The sequence below is a fragment of the Lucilia cuprina genome, chromosome 5 (assembly GCF_022045245.1).
Source record: "Lucilia cuprina isolate Lc7/37 chromosome 5, ASM2204524v1, whole genome shotgun sequence".
Taxonomy (NCBI): Eukaryota; Metazoa; Arthropoda; class Insecta; order Diptera; family Calliphoridae; genus Lucilia; species Lucilia cuprina.
Genome location: NC_060953.1, coordinates 50981317 through 50998827, shown reverse-complemented (window position 1 = coordinate 50998827; position 17511 = coordinate 50981317).

The following is a 17511-nucleotide window of genomic DNA, read 5'->3' as shown; positions in this document are numbered from 1 at the left end:
CTATAGTCTAGTCTATAGTCTAGTCTATAGTCTAGTCTATACTCTAGTCTATAGTCTAGTCTATAGTCTAGTATATAGTCTAGTCTATAGTCTAGTCTATAGTCTAGTATATTGTCTATAGTCTTGTCTATAGTATAATATATGGTCTTGTCTACAGTCTGTATTGCCTACAGTTTAATACAGTCTATAGTCTGGTCTAGTCTATACTGTAGTCTATATTCTTACCAATGGTTTGGTTTATATTTTTGTTAATAGTGTATTCAATAATCTAATCTATAGTTTAGCCAACGGTCTAGCTATAGGCTAGTCTAAAGTCCACTTTGTAGTGTACATTATAATCGGGGCCACAGTGTGTTTCAAACCACTTCATATTATTGTTCGCTGGGTTTTACTAGACAGCTGGATGCATGTTAATACATCAACACATATTACGTGACATCAATCGAAGTGACACAATTATTTTTTTGTTCATGCTGTTTTTTTAATAATGTTTTCTAAAAACAATATTGATGACGTTTTTTTATAAAAATAAGTGACAAACAAAATAGTGAAAATTATTTCAATTTACAATAAAAAAAAGGTGATGATCAAAGCAATAAACTCTAAGAAACGTGAAGTTGTATTTTTTCATATTGGAGGAGGCGTTGATGAAGTTTGGCATACCTCGTGCGTTCGACAGTAGCTTTTGATAGTCGGCCTACACAGATACTGTTTTGAATATTAACGCAATTGTCAAAGCATGTTTGTGCATAAAACCATGAATATGACATGTGTGAATGCATTTTTCGAGCAGGGATTCTTAAATGAATGTTTTAGAGGTACACAGAGAGGGAAGTTTAAAATAGTTTTATAACTTAATTGAAATAAATTACGTTTAACTGGTTTTAGTTGTTTATAAGCAATTGGAAGTTTACGAATACGAAAAAGCAATATAACAAAGAGCTCTTTAAAAAAAACGCTTTGTATGTCTCTGCTTAGAAAATCATGACAAAAAGTTTAGTAACCTCTGGCTTAAAGAAGTAAAAACGTGTGTCATTGTCGCATTCATATGGAACATTAAACGAAGATCACGTTTATTTATGTCTATTATTAGTTTTTTTCTATAGATGTTTTTGCTTTTATTAAATATATTTTTGTGTGTGTGTTAAACCCATAAGCAACTTCAAACTTAAAACTTAATAAAATGTTTATGTTTTCTTTTCAGTTTACCATTCTTAAGCTGCATGCATGACATTTTATTATTATTGTTTTTTTAACAAATGCAACATAGTTTTTTTTGTCTTTTAAATGGTTGGTTTGCTTAACATTAACATTAAAATGAAAATGGAAATTTTGTATTCATAAGTATTTATTAAATTAGTAAACGAAAAAAAAAATATTATTAGAACTTTCTAAATAAAAAGAAAACTTAGGTGATCTTATGAAAAATGAACACATGTTAAGGTTAAGCAGCCATGTGTGGAGAAAATTGCATGTTACTGCTCAAAACTACAAGTAAATTCAAAAGAAAATGTTGTTTGTACAAATTCTAAACTATTATTGGCATGCAACATATTTATTATGAACATACGTATTTAGTATGTTGGGCCACAAGAAAATAAAAAGACGAAACACAAAACAGCTCGTGCTTGAAGCATGCAGAAGAACAATCTAATGGGTTTATTGTTCTCTTAATGTGATTCCATTTTAAACACTATTTCCGGGAGTTGTATAGAAACATGTCACTTTTATTTAAAGTGTTTTTTCCATATTTTATTTTACGGTTCGGAGGGGTAAATATTTAAAAATTAACACTATAAAAACAATTCTGAGACTTTGTTTTAATGATGCAATTAGAAATGCAAAATAGTTTAGTCTATAGTCTAGCTTATAGTCTAGTTTATGGTCAAGGCTATAGTCTATTCTATGGTCTAGCCTATAGTCTGATCTATAGTCTAGCCTATAGTCTAACCTATAATCTAGTCTATATTCAAAATTCTAGTCTACAGTCCAGTCTGTAGTGTAGTCTATAGTTTAGTCTATAAACTAGTCTGTAGTCTATAGTCTTGTCTATAGTTTAATCTATAGTCTAGTCTATAGTTTAGTATATAGTCTAGTCTATAGTGAACTCTATAGTCTAGTCTAGTCCAGTCTATAGTCTAACCTATAGTATAGCCCATCGTCTAGTCTGTAGTCTAGCCTATAATCTAATCTATAGTGTAGTCTACGTTCAAGTCTATAGTCTAGCTAATAGTCTATAGTCGAGTATATAGTCTTGTATATAGTCTATTCTATAGTTTAGTCTATAGTATTGCCTATAGTCTAGTTTATGTTGTAATCTATGGTCTAGCCTATAGTCTAGTCTATGGTCTAGTCTATAGTCTAGTCTATAGTGTAGTCTATAGTCTAGTCTATGGTCTAGCCGATACTCTAGTCTATGGTCTTGTCTAACATATAGTCTAGTCTATAGTCTAATCTGAAGTTTAGCCTATGTTCTAGTCTAGTCTATGTTCTAGTTTATAGTATTTGTTATAATCTAGTCTATAGTCTAGTCTAGTCTATAGTATAGTCTGTAGTCGAATCTATTGTCTAGTCTTTAGTCCAGTCTATACTATAGTCTATGTTCTAATCTATAATCTAGTTTACCGTCTTGTCTATAATCTGATTTAGTATATAATCTATTGTATAGATTAGTCTACTTTACAGTCTATAGTGTAGCCTATAGCCTAATATATAGTCTAGTTTATAGTCCAGTCTATAGTCTAGTATATTGTCTTGCAAATAGTCTAGTTTATAGTCTAATCTATAGCCAGTATATAGTACATTCTGTAGTCTAGTTTGTAGTCTATAATCTAGTCTATAGTCTAGTCTATAGTCTAGTCTATAGTCTAGTCTATAGTCTAGTCTATAGTATAGATTATAGTCTAGGCTTTAGTCTAGTCTATAATCTAGTCAATAGTCTAGTGTATAGTCTAGTCTATAGTCTAGTCCATAGTCTGTTTTTATAGTTTTTTTTTTCAAAAATATTTCAAAACACTTGATATTTTAAAAATTTCCTTGTAACAGTTTTTTTCATAGAAATAATTCTGTTTAACAATTTCAATTTAATTATTTAAAAAGTTTAGTTATAACAGTTTTTCTAATAAAATATTGTAATTTACTTCCCAAAAAGATATGACAGCTGCTCCAATTTTTGTTTAAATAAAATCCTTTTTTACCAATTAGCAGTTTGTTTTGTCAAAAACACATACTTATAATTTCATATTTTGACAGCAAATATTAATTTATCAATTTTTTTCTTCATTTATCAAATATTTGAGAAAAAAAACAACATTTTGCTGTTAATTTAAAATAGTTATTAATTTTTTATGTCTACTTCTTTTCAAAGTTAATCTTAAGTAAATAAATAAATAAGACTTTAAGCGTTTAGTTAAACCCAATTTGTAAACCGGTTGTTTGTTACAACAATTTATTTAAAAGAAACAACAAAATAAAAAAACAAGTCATGCCAACAACAACCACTACTTTTAACCAACATTAGACTTCTAAAGACAAGAAAAGACACAAAAAAACACTGCAACACAGTTAAAATCGATCATTTGACCGGTACCCAAGCAACTTACTTACACACGCAATACCATTGGATCACATACTGATGCTTAATGTACTCGACTTGTTTATACCAAAAACAACAAAAACAACAACATCTACTGGACTGTGGCTAAATTAACTTTAAGCCGGTTTTACTTAAATTTCAATTTATTTTTATAACATGAAGTTCTTTGTATAGAAAATTTACATAAATTATAGTTGTTACATTGTTTCTGTTTATAACAATTTTTTTTCTAAAATTTTCTTAGATTTATTAATAGAATTAAACAGTTTCTTTTAGAATTTTATATTTATTGCAAATTGATAGAGAAATTATTGAAAATAATTATTAGCTAATAAATATATAAATTATAGTTATTTTCAAAGCAATAAAATTATAATAATAAAATGTTTTTTATGTCATGATCTTTGTTTTTAGAAAAACCTCAAAAAAAAACAATAATTTATATGAATTCATGCACATATTTACTTGCATACAATGACATTTACCACAAATACTAACAGTGGAATGTAAAACTGAGTCATAAGTTAATAAAAATTGTGTATAACAGTTTTTTCTTTAGAAAATACTTGTGTATAACACTTTTAATATGAAAAGAATTTTGTATAATATTATTTTCTCATAGAAAATTATGTATAACAGTTTTTCCTATAGAAAAATATTATGTAGAACACTTTTAATTAAAAAATTGTTTCAAAATAATCTTCTTTGGAAAAAATTGTGTATAACAGTTTTTCCCATAGAAAAAACTATGTATAACACTTTTAATTTAAAAATAATTCGGTAAGAAATAATTTTCTTTTTAAAAAATTTTGTATAACAGATTTTCCTATAGAACAAATTGTGTATAACACTTTTGGTATAAAAATAATTTTGAACAAAATAATTTTATTTAGAAAAAATTGTGTAAAAAAGTTTTTTCTATAGAAAAAATTTTGTACAGTAGTTTTTTCTATAGAAAATTTATGTATAACAGTTTTTTGTATAGGAAATGTTATATATAAAAATATTTTGTATAAAAATGTATGCATATAACAGTATTTCTATAGAAAAAATTGTGTATAACACTTTTAGTATGAAAAAAATTTTAACAACATAATTTTCTTTACAAAAAACAGTTTTTCCTATAGAAAAATTTATATACAAAAATATTTTTTATAGAAAAATTATGTGTAAGAATTTTTTGTATAGAAAATGTTATGTATAAAAGTATTTTATATAGAAATGTTTGTATATAACAGTATTTCGTAAGGACGACCCGTTTTTTTTCTATAGAACGATTGTGTATAATTTTTCTTTGTATAGAATAATGTATGTAGAAAAGATTTTTTATAGAAATACTTCTATATGATAGTTTCTTCTATAGAAATTTTGTATAACAGTTTTGTATAACAGTTTTGCGTAAAAAATGTTTTATGAACAATTTTTTTTGGTTTGACTTTTGTGTATAAATTTTTTTTTTAATTTTTTTTTTTTTTGTATAGAAAAATGTATGCTGAACAGTGTTTTCTATAGAATATTTTATTCTATAGAAAATATGAGTATAATAGTTTTACTTAAAAAATGTTTTATGAGAACTTGTTTTGGTTTGTCTTTCAATGATGATCGAGAGTTCCTATAAAAATTCTCATAGATAATTCTATCATTGATCGATTTGTGTAGCACAGTTATTTCTATAGCAATAATTCTGTATGAAATATTTTTTCTATAGAAAATTAGAAAAATGTTTTGTGAACACTTTTTTTGCTTTGGCTTTCGGTAATGATGAAGAGTTCGATGCAAATCGCTATAGATAATTTGCTCATTGATCGTCTTTTATAACATTTTATGAAATATTTTATAAAGCAAAAATGTGTATAACAGTTTTTAATAAAACAGGGTTTTTGTTATTTTTTTGTTGGCAGCTTTCTTCAAGCCAATCGGTAATGATTGAGAGTTCCATTCAAATCCTTATACATAATTCGATCAGTTGATCGTATGCTATGATGCTGGCTATATAATAGATTACTGCTAATTTATTTCCAATCCTGATTTGAATCCACAAGTTCAATGTCAAAAACTTTTATCCGAATACCGGCAATAAAGTAGACATATTATTTTCTAAGTGATCTGGTATATATCCGATCAGGTCTGTCTTGAAAGTAATTTAAGCTAAAGGTTTACTTAACAAAAATCTCAGTCAATATAATGCCTCCTATACTATGTAATTCAAAAGATTGCAAGACCTTAATGGGAAACTTATTGCTTACGAATGCTTATGAAATAGATCTAACGACTAATATGAACAACTGTTCTCAATAAATCCAATTTAAACAATATTTAGTTAGCAACAACAATTTGTAAAACTAACGCAACAATTCGTTGCATTTAGGAAACAATTTGTAAAAACAATAAATCTATTTAATGGAAACAACAAAGGGTTTTTCATTCACAGATTTCATTGTTAAAAAAATTTCTAATAAATTTTTTGTCAAATCAAAATATCAAAATATTTCATTATATATATGAAATAATTTATTAATAGAATGAAAAAAGTGTTCGTAAAAACAACAAAAATAAGCTTTTTTTTAATACAATAACTAAAAGATTTTTTCAAATAACAGTTTTTATATAAAAAAGTAACTCAAAATCAGCAAAAATTTCATAATATTTATAAAACCTTTTATTAATACAAAGAAATTATTAATACAATGTCACTATTGTAATAAAGAATTTATATTTTTAACATTTTTAAATTATATATTTTTTTAACTTTATTGTTAAAGACAAAATGTATTCTAAAAACATATTTACGAAATAATTCTTTAGTACAATAAAAGTTTCATTAATACAATTAACGATTTGATTTATAACAATCTTCATTATCTAAGTAACTTCTACCGGATTTTATGAATTCTATAACTTCATGTCGTTAGTAACTAGGATCCATGACAAATATGTATTATGTATGTATCTCCTTTAAAAGTTTTGTTCAGCACTGTCTTTGCACATTCATTTAATTTGACCTACATCAAGTTTTTAAAGTTGTTCATTAATATCTTCAGGTTATTTTTATTTTTTGTTTTTTTCTTTTAGTTTTTTTTTTCAATTCAATTGGATTGTGTTGTTATTTTAGTTGTGGATTTTTTGGTCTTTATGGTCTTAGTGGCTGGTTTTTATTTCTTTCTTTCTGTTTCTTATTGATACTTATAGTGGATTCTTCTTTTATTATTATTTCATATGTTTTCTTAACAAAGATTTTTATATTGATTTTTTGTTTTTTTTTTTTTTGTTATGCATTCAGCCAGTTGTTGTTACTGATTGTCTGGTTGCTGTAAAGTTCACAAAAATATAAATAGATTAAAGATCTTCTGCAAAACCAAAATAAAACGTAAAATTTTTGTATATTATGTATTATTTGTCAACTTTACAACCCACACTTTTAGCCATTCAACATCGTGATCTTGTAGTACGCAATTCTTTTTGTCAGACTTTATGGTCATGAGTCATAGTTATATTGCGGCTTTTTTTTTTGTAATATAAACCCATAGACCAGTCTAATAGTTAAAGAAAACAAAATCTAGTTTTATGTGTATTTGCCTTGATTGTTAATAAATAGATAAATATACAAACATACATATTGTATTTGTTTGTTAATATCACTATTTATTAAGAAACTTTTTCGGCTTTTAATATACGTAAATAGTCTATTGAAATAAAATCAAAAGAATCTTTTTAATGTATTTAAAATAGTTCTAAATTAATATTTTTTGAAATGGTACTGCTTTATACTGGAGCTATGATCAATTATGGGTCTTTAGTCTCGAAAATAGATTAGATAGATAGATAGATAGATAGATAGATAGATAGATAGATAGATAGATAGATAGATAGATAGATAGATAGATAGATAGATAGATAGATAGATAGATAGATAGATAGATAGATAGATAGATAGATAGATAGATAGATAGATAGATAGATAGATAGATAGATAGATAGATAGATAGATAGATAGATAGATAGATAGATAGATAGATAGATAGATAGATAGATAGATAGATATATAGATAGGTAGATAGTTATATAGATATCTAGTTAGTTAATCAGTTAGTTAATTAGTTGGTTAGTTAGTTGGTTAGTTAGTTAGTTAGTTAGTTAGTTAGTTAGTTAGTTAGTTGGTTGGTTAGTTAGTTAGAAAGCCCTTGGTCGCAACTTAACAACTTTTTCTGAACAAGTGATTCGGGAATTTTGCCTCGCTCAACTGTCTGGCCATATCTTATCCGGTCCAAATGCTAGTTGTTTTTATCGTTGCTGAATACACTATGGAAGCCACTTCAGTTTACTTCGAATTTTATTTTTCCGCGAAAGGGTTTATCTTCAATATCTACTTTAGTTATGGTTTGGTAAAAATTCAATTAACACATTTAAATATTTATTGAATTTTTTTCTTGTTTTTTTCTAGAAATTCTATTTTTTGACCTACTTAAAAATCAAGCGAAAAAAATTGTTATTTACACATTCAAATTTCTTCTCAAAAAACCAGCACCTAAAGCATATATTTTATTTTTTTTTTTTTTTCAAAAAAGCCAAAAGTACAAAATAATTAATAGAATTTACAGTTAAAATTAGACGCTAAACAGCTTGAAACGTTATACATTAATTTATCTACATAAATGTAACACTTTTTACTTTGGTCTCAACAGAGCAGACCAAAAGAACGACAACTAGAACGAGAATGAAAGACTTATACTATATACTTTTAAACAACATACATATGTATTAGTTTGGTAACTTGTTCTAAATAAAGTGTTAATTGATAAGATTTTTTTTTTGCTGGCTGCTTGTTATTAACAACTTTTTCTGAAAAAAAAACCTGTAAATGAAATATTAAGAAAAAAATAACATTAAGTAGCCCAACTATGATGTATCTTTTCACACACATAAAATATCTGTGAACCAACGTCACAACCAAAAAAAAAATAATAATATTTTATCATAAGACTGGATGCTGTTTTGTAGGTTTTGCCGGTTTCTTTCAGTCTTTCAGTTTTAACCGAAAAATAACACTTTTATGTTAGAAAAAAATGACTTCATCGCAAATATGGCATAAAACTAAGGCAAGAGCGATAGATATAAAAGCAATATTGTGTTGACGTTTTTATTTAAGTGATAACAAAATAGAAATTAAAAAATAAATATTTAAAAAAAATACTAGTTATTTTGAAATGCATTTAAGATTTAGGTGACTGGTAACTGTAAATAAAGTATTTTTTTACTTGCAATTTAAAATCAAATTTGGCAATATACTTGTTGTTAAATAGGCCACAACCTAATTTTGTTTAAAGAAATCCAAAAAAATTTAGGTCGCATATGTCTGACCGCGTTTTTTAACCAAAATTCAAATGAAACGAACCAGTTACATTTGATACAGTTTTGCAAGATCATAATTAGTTTGCCAATTAACTTTATTAATTAATATTTGTAATTTTTAGTTTTCTTTTTCGATTAACATTTGTGATTTGTAAATTAATTCTTTCTAGAATGTGATTAATTAAAAATGTAATAACATTAACTAAAAACTTTAATGCTTGCAACAGGATACTGCTCTGGCAGCACTCTGCACAAGGCAACGTTGTTAATATAACAACAAATGTTTGTTATATTCACAACGCATCACTGTACATGGAATTTCTGACAAACTCATAAAGTATTCAGGGTTTTTTTCTAACCCTCTGCTCTAATTGTGAAAAAACCCTCAGCCAGACAATTTGTTATTGAATTAAATAGTTAAAATAATAAATCAATTATCAAATAATTAATTATATTATATAGATGCAATTTATCATACTCAAGGATAAATTCAATAGATTTTAAACCATAAAGTTAAAAAAAATATAATAAAACATTTAAATATATTTTTTTGTTAAACAATATATTAAATATCAGTTAACAATACCTGAAAATAGCAACATAAATAGCAAAATAAAAATATATATAGCATCAATGTCAAAAATCAATTAAGTTTCACGGCAAAATATAAAAAAAAATCAAAAATATATCCAGCAAAAAAAACATGATTTTTTAAAGAAATACTTCGAAAAAAATTACAAATTAAATAACCAGCATAACCAACAAAAAGAACAAAAAGTGAAAAAAAAATAATTAACTGTTGAAGTGAGCAACAATTAAAAACCACAAACATAAAGATATAAAAAATATTATTAACGAAAACCATTAACCAAATATGGAAGTTAAATAAATAAACGGTATTTTTTGTTATTTCTTTGTTCAATATTAAATCTGATTAAAACATATATAGTTTAACTGGCTAGAAATTCTTGGCGAAAAATGATAATAACAAAACTGTTAACACACAATTAACACGCCTCATAAGCAGCCTTCTAAATCTAACTAAAAACAAATTATCTTAAAAAAATATGATTTAAGAACTTGAAGAATTTAAATCTAATTTAGAGATATAATTTGTTCTCTTAGTTTTAATTAATGAATATAAAATATGCGTAAAGGGAAAAGCAGTTCTGGTACCGCGTCAAAATAGTTTTTGGTCTTGTCTACAGATCGTTCATAGGTTTGACTTAAGATCTGTCTATGGACTTGACTTTAGATTAGTCTATAATCCGAAATATAGATTAGTCTATAATCTTGACTCTAGATTAGTCTTTAGTCATGAATATAGATTAGTCTATAATATTGACTATAGATAAGATTATAGTGTTGATTAATCTATAGTCTTGACTATAGATTAGTCTAAAGTCTTGATTAAAGATTAGTCTATAATCTGGACTATATACTACTCTATAGTGTGGAACATAGATTAGTCTATAGTCTCGACTATTAGTCTATAGTCTTGACTATATATTAGTCTATAGTCTTGACTTTAGATTAATCTATAGTCTTGACTATAGATTAGTCTATAGTCTTGACTATAGATTAGTCTATAGTCTTGTCAATAGATTAGTCTATGGTCTTGACTATAGATTAGTTTATAGTCTGGACTATAGATTAGTCTATAGCCTTAACTACAAATTAGTCTATAGTCTTTACGACAGATTAGCCTATAGTCTTGACTTCAGATTAGTCTATAGTCTTGACTACAGATTAGTCTATAGTCTTGACAATATATCAGTCTATAGACTTCACTATAGATTAGTACATTGTCTTGACTACAGATTAGTCAATAGGCTTGACTATAGATTAGTCTATAGTCAGGACTACAGATTAGTTTATAGCCTTGACTGCAGAATAATCTATAGTCTTGACTACAGATCAGTCTGTAGTCTTGACCATACATATTCTTGATACAGATTAGTCAATTCTGGATTAGTCTATAGTCTTGACTATAGATTAGTCTATAACCTTGACTATAAATTAGTCTATAGACTTGAATATTTGAATAGTTTATAATCTTGACTATAGATTAGTCTATAGTACTGGTTATTGAGTAGTCTATAGTCTTGACTATAGTTTAGTCTGTTGTCTTGACTATAGATTAGTATATAGTATTGACTATTGACTAGTCTATAATTTTGACTACTGATTAGTCTATAGTCTTCACCATATAGTATTATATAGTCTTGACTATAGATAAGTTTGTAGTCTTTACTTTATTTTAGTCTATAGTCTTGACTATTGGTTAGTCTATAATCTGGACTATAGGTTAGTCCTGAATATAGATAATTCTATAGTCTTGACTATAGTTTAGTCTTGTCAATAGATAAGTGTATAGTATTGATCATAGATTTTTGACTATAGATTGACTATAGTCTATATGGTTTGTAGTCTTGACAGGAATAGTGTATATTACTAACTATTAATCATTATATAGTCTCGAACTAAGATCAGTCTATAGTCTTCAATGGATCAGTCCATAGTCTTGACTATAGATCAATATATAGTCTTGTCTATAGATCAGTCTATAATCTTGTCTTGAAATCGGGCTATAGTCTTGACTAGTAATCAGTCTTTATTGTTGATTATAGATTAGTCTATAGTCCATAGTTTTCACTAAAGATCAGTCTGTATTCTTAGCTGTTTAAATTTAGAATCTGTCTATAGTTCATCATTAACTCGCTTTACATTATTTATAAATCGATCCAATACTTTTTTAGAATTTCTTTATTACTTAAAATTTTAACGTTAACCCCTTTTTAAACTGCAGGGTAGCGAGTAAATATATTTCTGTTTTTATTTCTACCATCATATCTACTAAGTACTACTTTAGAAATTCTTAAATATATCCGTTAGATTAATTTCTATGCTTAGGTATCATAACTTCAACCATTTTTGGTTATTTATTTTTTAAAATTCTTACCCTTTCATTTGTTTTAATTTTATTTCATAAGTAATGCTTTCTTTTGTTAATATTATTAGAAGAAAATACCATGATTAACAACATATGGCCCTTGAGGCCAAAGAAAAAATCACTAGAATAAAAACTGATACAAATATTTAAAGGTAATCGATTAGTCTTGTTGAGAGAAATACTTTCAATAGTTGAAATTATTAAAAAATCGTAAGATTCTTTTTGACCTCAATTAGTTGTTTTGATGATAATTTTGTAAATATTTATTTAGTTAAAAAAAAAATAGTAATATAATATTTACAAAACACATATGAAATCGACATAGCATTGATTTCTTTAGGATAATGATTCAACATCAATATGACAATGCAACGTTGTTTATTTAACAAAGAATCTTTGTTGTATTGACGCCACTTCCATGTAGATTAATTTATTTGTAAATATAACAACTTTGTTTATGAAATTACTGTTCGTGCTGATTAACATGTTCATAATATAATTGACTTCTCTATTCTTATAGACTTATTAACATTTTAGTTTCAAAATTGAATATTTTTTTTTCGAATGACCAATTATATCAGAATTTTATTTTTACAACCTTAAATAAAACATTTCCCACTACTGTTATTTTCAATTATAAAATCAAAATTTAATTTGCGCAAAAGAAATCACAACTAACAATGAACTGAATAAAACATCATCCATTCATTAAGTTGTATTCTAAATAAAAATTTTTAATTAAAAAATAAACCAAACTAAAATCGTATTTTTCTCATTTTTTTTAATTTGCAGGGAATTTTTAATTAAACAGCCAATTTTTGATTAAACGGATACGAAAAAAATTACAAAACAACAAAAGTAAAATCACAGTTAATATACATACATATTTCAACTTATAAAAGTACTCCTACAACAACAAAAACAGTATCAGTTTCAATTTTTTTTTAAAGCAGCAACAGCAGCAGAGCAGTTACAGCAAAACAACAACAACAAAAACTAAAGGTGAGTGCTGTTTAAAATAAATTTCAACTAGAGAGTATAAACTATTTCTGTTTACATACAAAACAAATTTTCATTTTAATTTGAACTTTTAAGATATTTAAAGGAAAATATATTGCAAACACACACGCACCAACTCAAACAAAAATCATAATAACAACACAAAACATTCATACTTAGTGACTATAGAAAATATTTAAAATTTATAAAAAAAGTGAATGTAGGTGGGTGTAGCGCCAATAAGTTGCCAACAGCAGTAATAACAACAAAATTTTAACATTAATTTCATTAAACACAAAAAAATATAAAAGTAAAAACAAGTTCGTATTAAATAAAATGCCTTCAAATTTCAAACTACTTTTTGGACTATATCTAGACAGTTTCAAAAAAATAAAAAAAAAACAACATGAACAACAGACAACCCACCATCACTCCAACCACCAAAAAACGAAAAGTGAGTCTTAACAAAAATTTTTTGTATAAGAAAAATGAATTAGTGATCTTGTTGGAATTACAGTTCATAAACATTTTTTTTAATAGTCATTATTTAATGAAAGTAAAATTTTGGGGGCTTTTTTTCATCTTTTGTTTTAATACGAAAAGTGATCTCAACATTTTCATTTTAAGAGCTTAAAGTGTAATTTGGTAGCAAAATTACTACATGTTATATTTGGCCGCCCTTTCCCTATTTCACACATTCGAAAATTGGAGCAAGTTATTTCAAAAGAAATTAATTATTGTTAGTTCGGAGTGAGCTTGTCTTTTTCAAGATCAAAGAAAAACTATTGAAGAGTAATTGTTGTTTGCTTTTTTCGAAGAAATGTTAAAAAGTTTTTCTTTATTTAAGTTTTAAGTATAGATCAGTTTAAAGCGTCGATTGTAGATCACTTTATAGTGTTAAGTATTCATTTATTTACTTAATCAGTTTCTAGTTTGGATCAGTATAGAATTTCAATTAGAGATCAATCTATGGTTCCGAATAGAAAAATGTCTATGGTCTTAAATATATATATAAGCTAAAGTATAGATCAGCTTATATTATTGATAATAGATCGGTCTATAGACCTAACCATAGATCAGTTTATTGTCTTGAGCATAGTTCATAGAGTATAGTTCTTCTATAGTCTTAACTATAGTTTAATCTATAGTTTTTGAATATAGATCAAAAACTTGAACATAGCTTATAGCCTTTAGTCTCTATAGAGAGTCTTTAGATCAACCTATAGTATTGACTATTGATAAGACTATAGCCTAACTAGAGATCAATCTATATCCTTGTCTGTAGATCTGTACATAGTCAAAACTATCTTCTATAGATCAGTCTATAGCATTGTCAATAGATCGGACGATCGTCTTAGCTATAGATCAGTCTTGACTATAAATCAGCTTTGGTTATTGATCAGTGTATAAATCAGTCTGTGATCTTGGCTAAATGTATATCAGTTTAGATCCGTCCATAGTCTTGATTACTTCCTGAATATAGATCAGTCTACAGCATTGATTATAGATCAGTCAATTGCCTTGATCAGTCTACAGCATTGACTATAGATGTCTCCACTGTCTTAGCTATAGATCACTTTATAGTCTTGACTATAGATCACTTTACAGTCTATACTACAGTTCATTATATAGTCTTGATTATAGCTCACTATGAAGTCTATAAATCAATCTGTGGCTATATGTATATCAGTTTAGATCCGTCCATAATCTTGAGTACATACATATATTCCTAACTAGATCAGTCCATTGCCTTGATCATTGAGCAGTCGACAGCCTTGATAATAGATCAGTCGACTGCCTTGATTATAGATTACTCTAAAGTCTTGGCTGTAGATCATTTTATTGTTTTGACTATAGATCACCATATAATCTTGAATATAGACCACCCTATAGTCTTGACTATAGAACTCTCTAAAGTCTTGACTACAGATCTCTCTATAGTCTTGACTATAGATCTTTTTATAGTACTGACTATACATCTCTCGTGACTAAAGATCTCTCAATATTCTTGACTAAAGATTTCTCTATAGCCACTCTATAGGTCTTGATTATATATCACTCTATAGACTAGGCTATAGATCCCTCTATAGTGTTGATAGATCTATCTATAGTCTTGACTATAGATCTCTTTAGTCTTGATTTTAGATCTCTCCTTAATCTTGACTATAGATCATTCTTTTGTCTTCACTATAGATCATTGTATAGTCTTAACTATAGGTCACTGTAGATCACTCAATAATTTGGACTTTTGATCTGTTTTCAGTCATGACTATAGATCTATCTTTAGTCTTGACTATAGATCATTCTATAGTCCTCACTATAGATCACTGTAGATTACACAATAATTTGGCCCATAGATCTATCTTTACTCTTGACTATAGTTCACTCTATAGTCTTGACTATAGATCACTCTATAGTCATGACTATTGATCACTCTATAGTCTTGACTATGGATCACTATATAGTCTTGATCATAAATCACTCTATAGTCTTGACTATAGATCACACAGTAATATTAACTATATAATCTTTACCATAGATAATTCTATATTCTTGACTATGGATCACTTTATAGTCTTCACTATAGTCGTATGTACGTATTATCGAATGTTGCACACTTTTTTTTATTTCATTCTTTATGGAGTTATTATCTATATCATTTACTGCAAAATATTTTTTTTTGCAAATTTTGTCATGTTCATTACACTTTCAAATTTAATTTTATTTATTTAAATTTAATTATTATTTTATTAAAATCGAAAAAAATACAATATTTTAAATTTATTAATACATCATTTAACAGTTTTTTTTGTTCTTATGATTGTTATAGTTATAAATTAATTTATAAATAAAAGAGATTTTTTATTAAAATTTATTTTTAAACAATAATAAACAAAAAAATAATAATAAAACAAAATCAATATTTACAATTAAATTAAATCAAAATTAATTAGTTATGTGAAGTTGTTTGGGTTTTTTGCTGACATTTTTTGCGTCTTTCCCTTGTTTTATAAAATATATGTAGAAAAATTATATTATTAAAATTATATAAACTACAGTAAAGACATGATCTAAGTGATTGGAAGAAAAGCGCAAGGAGGCTCAGACATTAGTCCATTTTGTTCACCTTTCACTGTAGACAATGTTTGTTCATAAAACTACAACTCTCCCACAGACACCACCACCAACTCGGGAGACACAAACAAAAACAATCAACATTATATGCAATGTACGTGAACATACATAAATTAGTTCCATAAATAAAGCATTCAGTGATAAAAATCATATAAAAAAAAATAAAATAATAATAATACATATAAATAAAAAAAATATTGTTTGTTAATTCATTGAATTAATGACAATTTTTTTTCCTTTGGTTTCATATTATGTATGTTCATATACTTATTGTTAATGGAGTCATTTTTTCTGCATAAACAATTTGTTTATTATTACTATTTTAATTTTTATTAAAGTACGAATGTCTGTTTTATGTTTTGTCTGCTTTTTTGTATTTTTACTTTTATTTCTCTCACCATTATAAACAATTAAATATTCCCAACAACATGTATTTATTTTGTTTGAATTAAAAGATAATTAAACATTTTGCTACATTGAATCTTTTATTACACTTGTGTAGTAACAAGAGACGAGTTTATATGTGGTGGTTGTGGTGTTGGTCGCGAAACAAATAAAAAAGTTTAACTCGTCCGGGAAAGGAAATGCAAAAACGGATACATAATACAGATAAAACGCTTACAGAATGAATATCTAATAGCATTAGATAATTTCGTTTATGCAATAGTTTTGTAACAAAATCAGTCATGTTCTGTGGTTTATTTTTCAGATCCAACAAAATTTACTGACTGATCCATATACCAGTCTGGTATAAATAAAATATCGTGCCCCTATATTCCCAGCTAAAACTTTAATTATACAGTATGTGTTTAAAATGCTGTGTTAACACGGTGATGACATTGCAAGTGCTTACCATACTTTCTTACAAATCGGAAGTTAAATAAGTACTTACCACAATCTCTTGCTTATAAGAAGTTAAGTAATAACTGATAAGTAAGTTGTTGGGTTATTATAATATTCTGATTCTAGTTATTTGCTATAGTCTTTAGCATTCATCAGTCCTGAGTTTAACTATAGATCAGTCTATAGTCTTGACTATAGATCAGTCTATAGTCTTGACTATAGATCAGTCTACAGTCTTGACCATAGATCAGTCTATAGTCTTGACTATAGATCAGTCTATAGTCTTGACTATAGATCAGTCTATAGTCTTGACTATAGATCAGTCTATAGTCTTGACTTTAAATCAGTCTATAGTCTTGACTATAGATCAGTCTATAGACTTGACAATAGATCAGTCTATAGTCTTGACTGTGGATCAGTTTATGGTCGTGACTAAAGATCAGTCTATAGTCTTGTCTTTAGATCATTCTATATTATTGACTATAGATCAGTCTATACTGTTGACTATAGATCAGTCTATATTCTTGACTACAGATCAGTCTATAGTCTTGACTATAGATCAGTCTATAGTCTTGACTATAATAGAACAGTCTATAGTCTCGACTTTAGATCAGTTTATAGTCTTGACTATAGATCA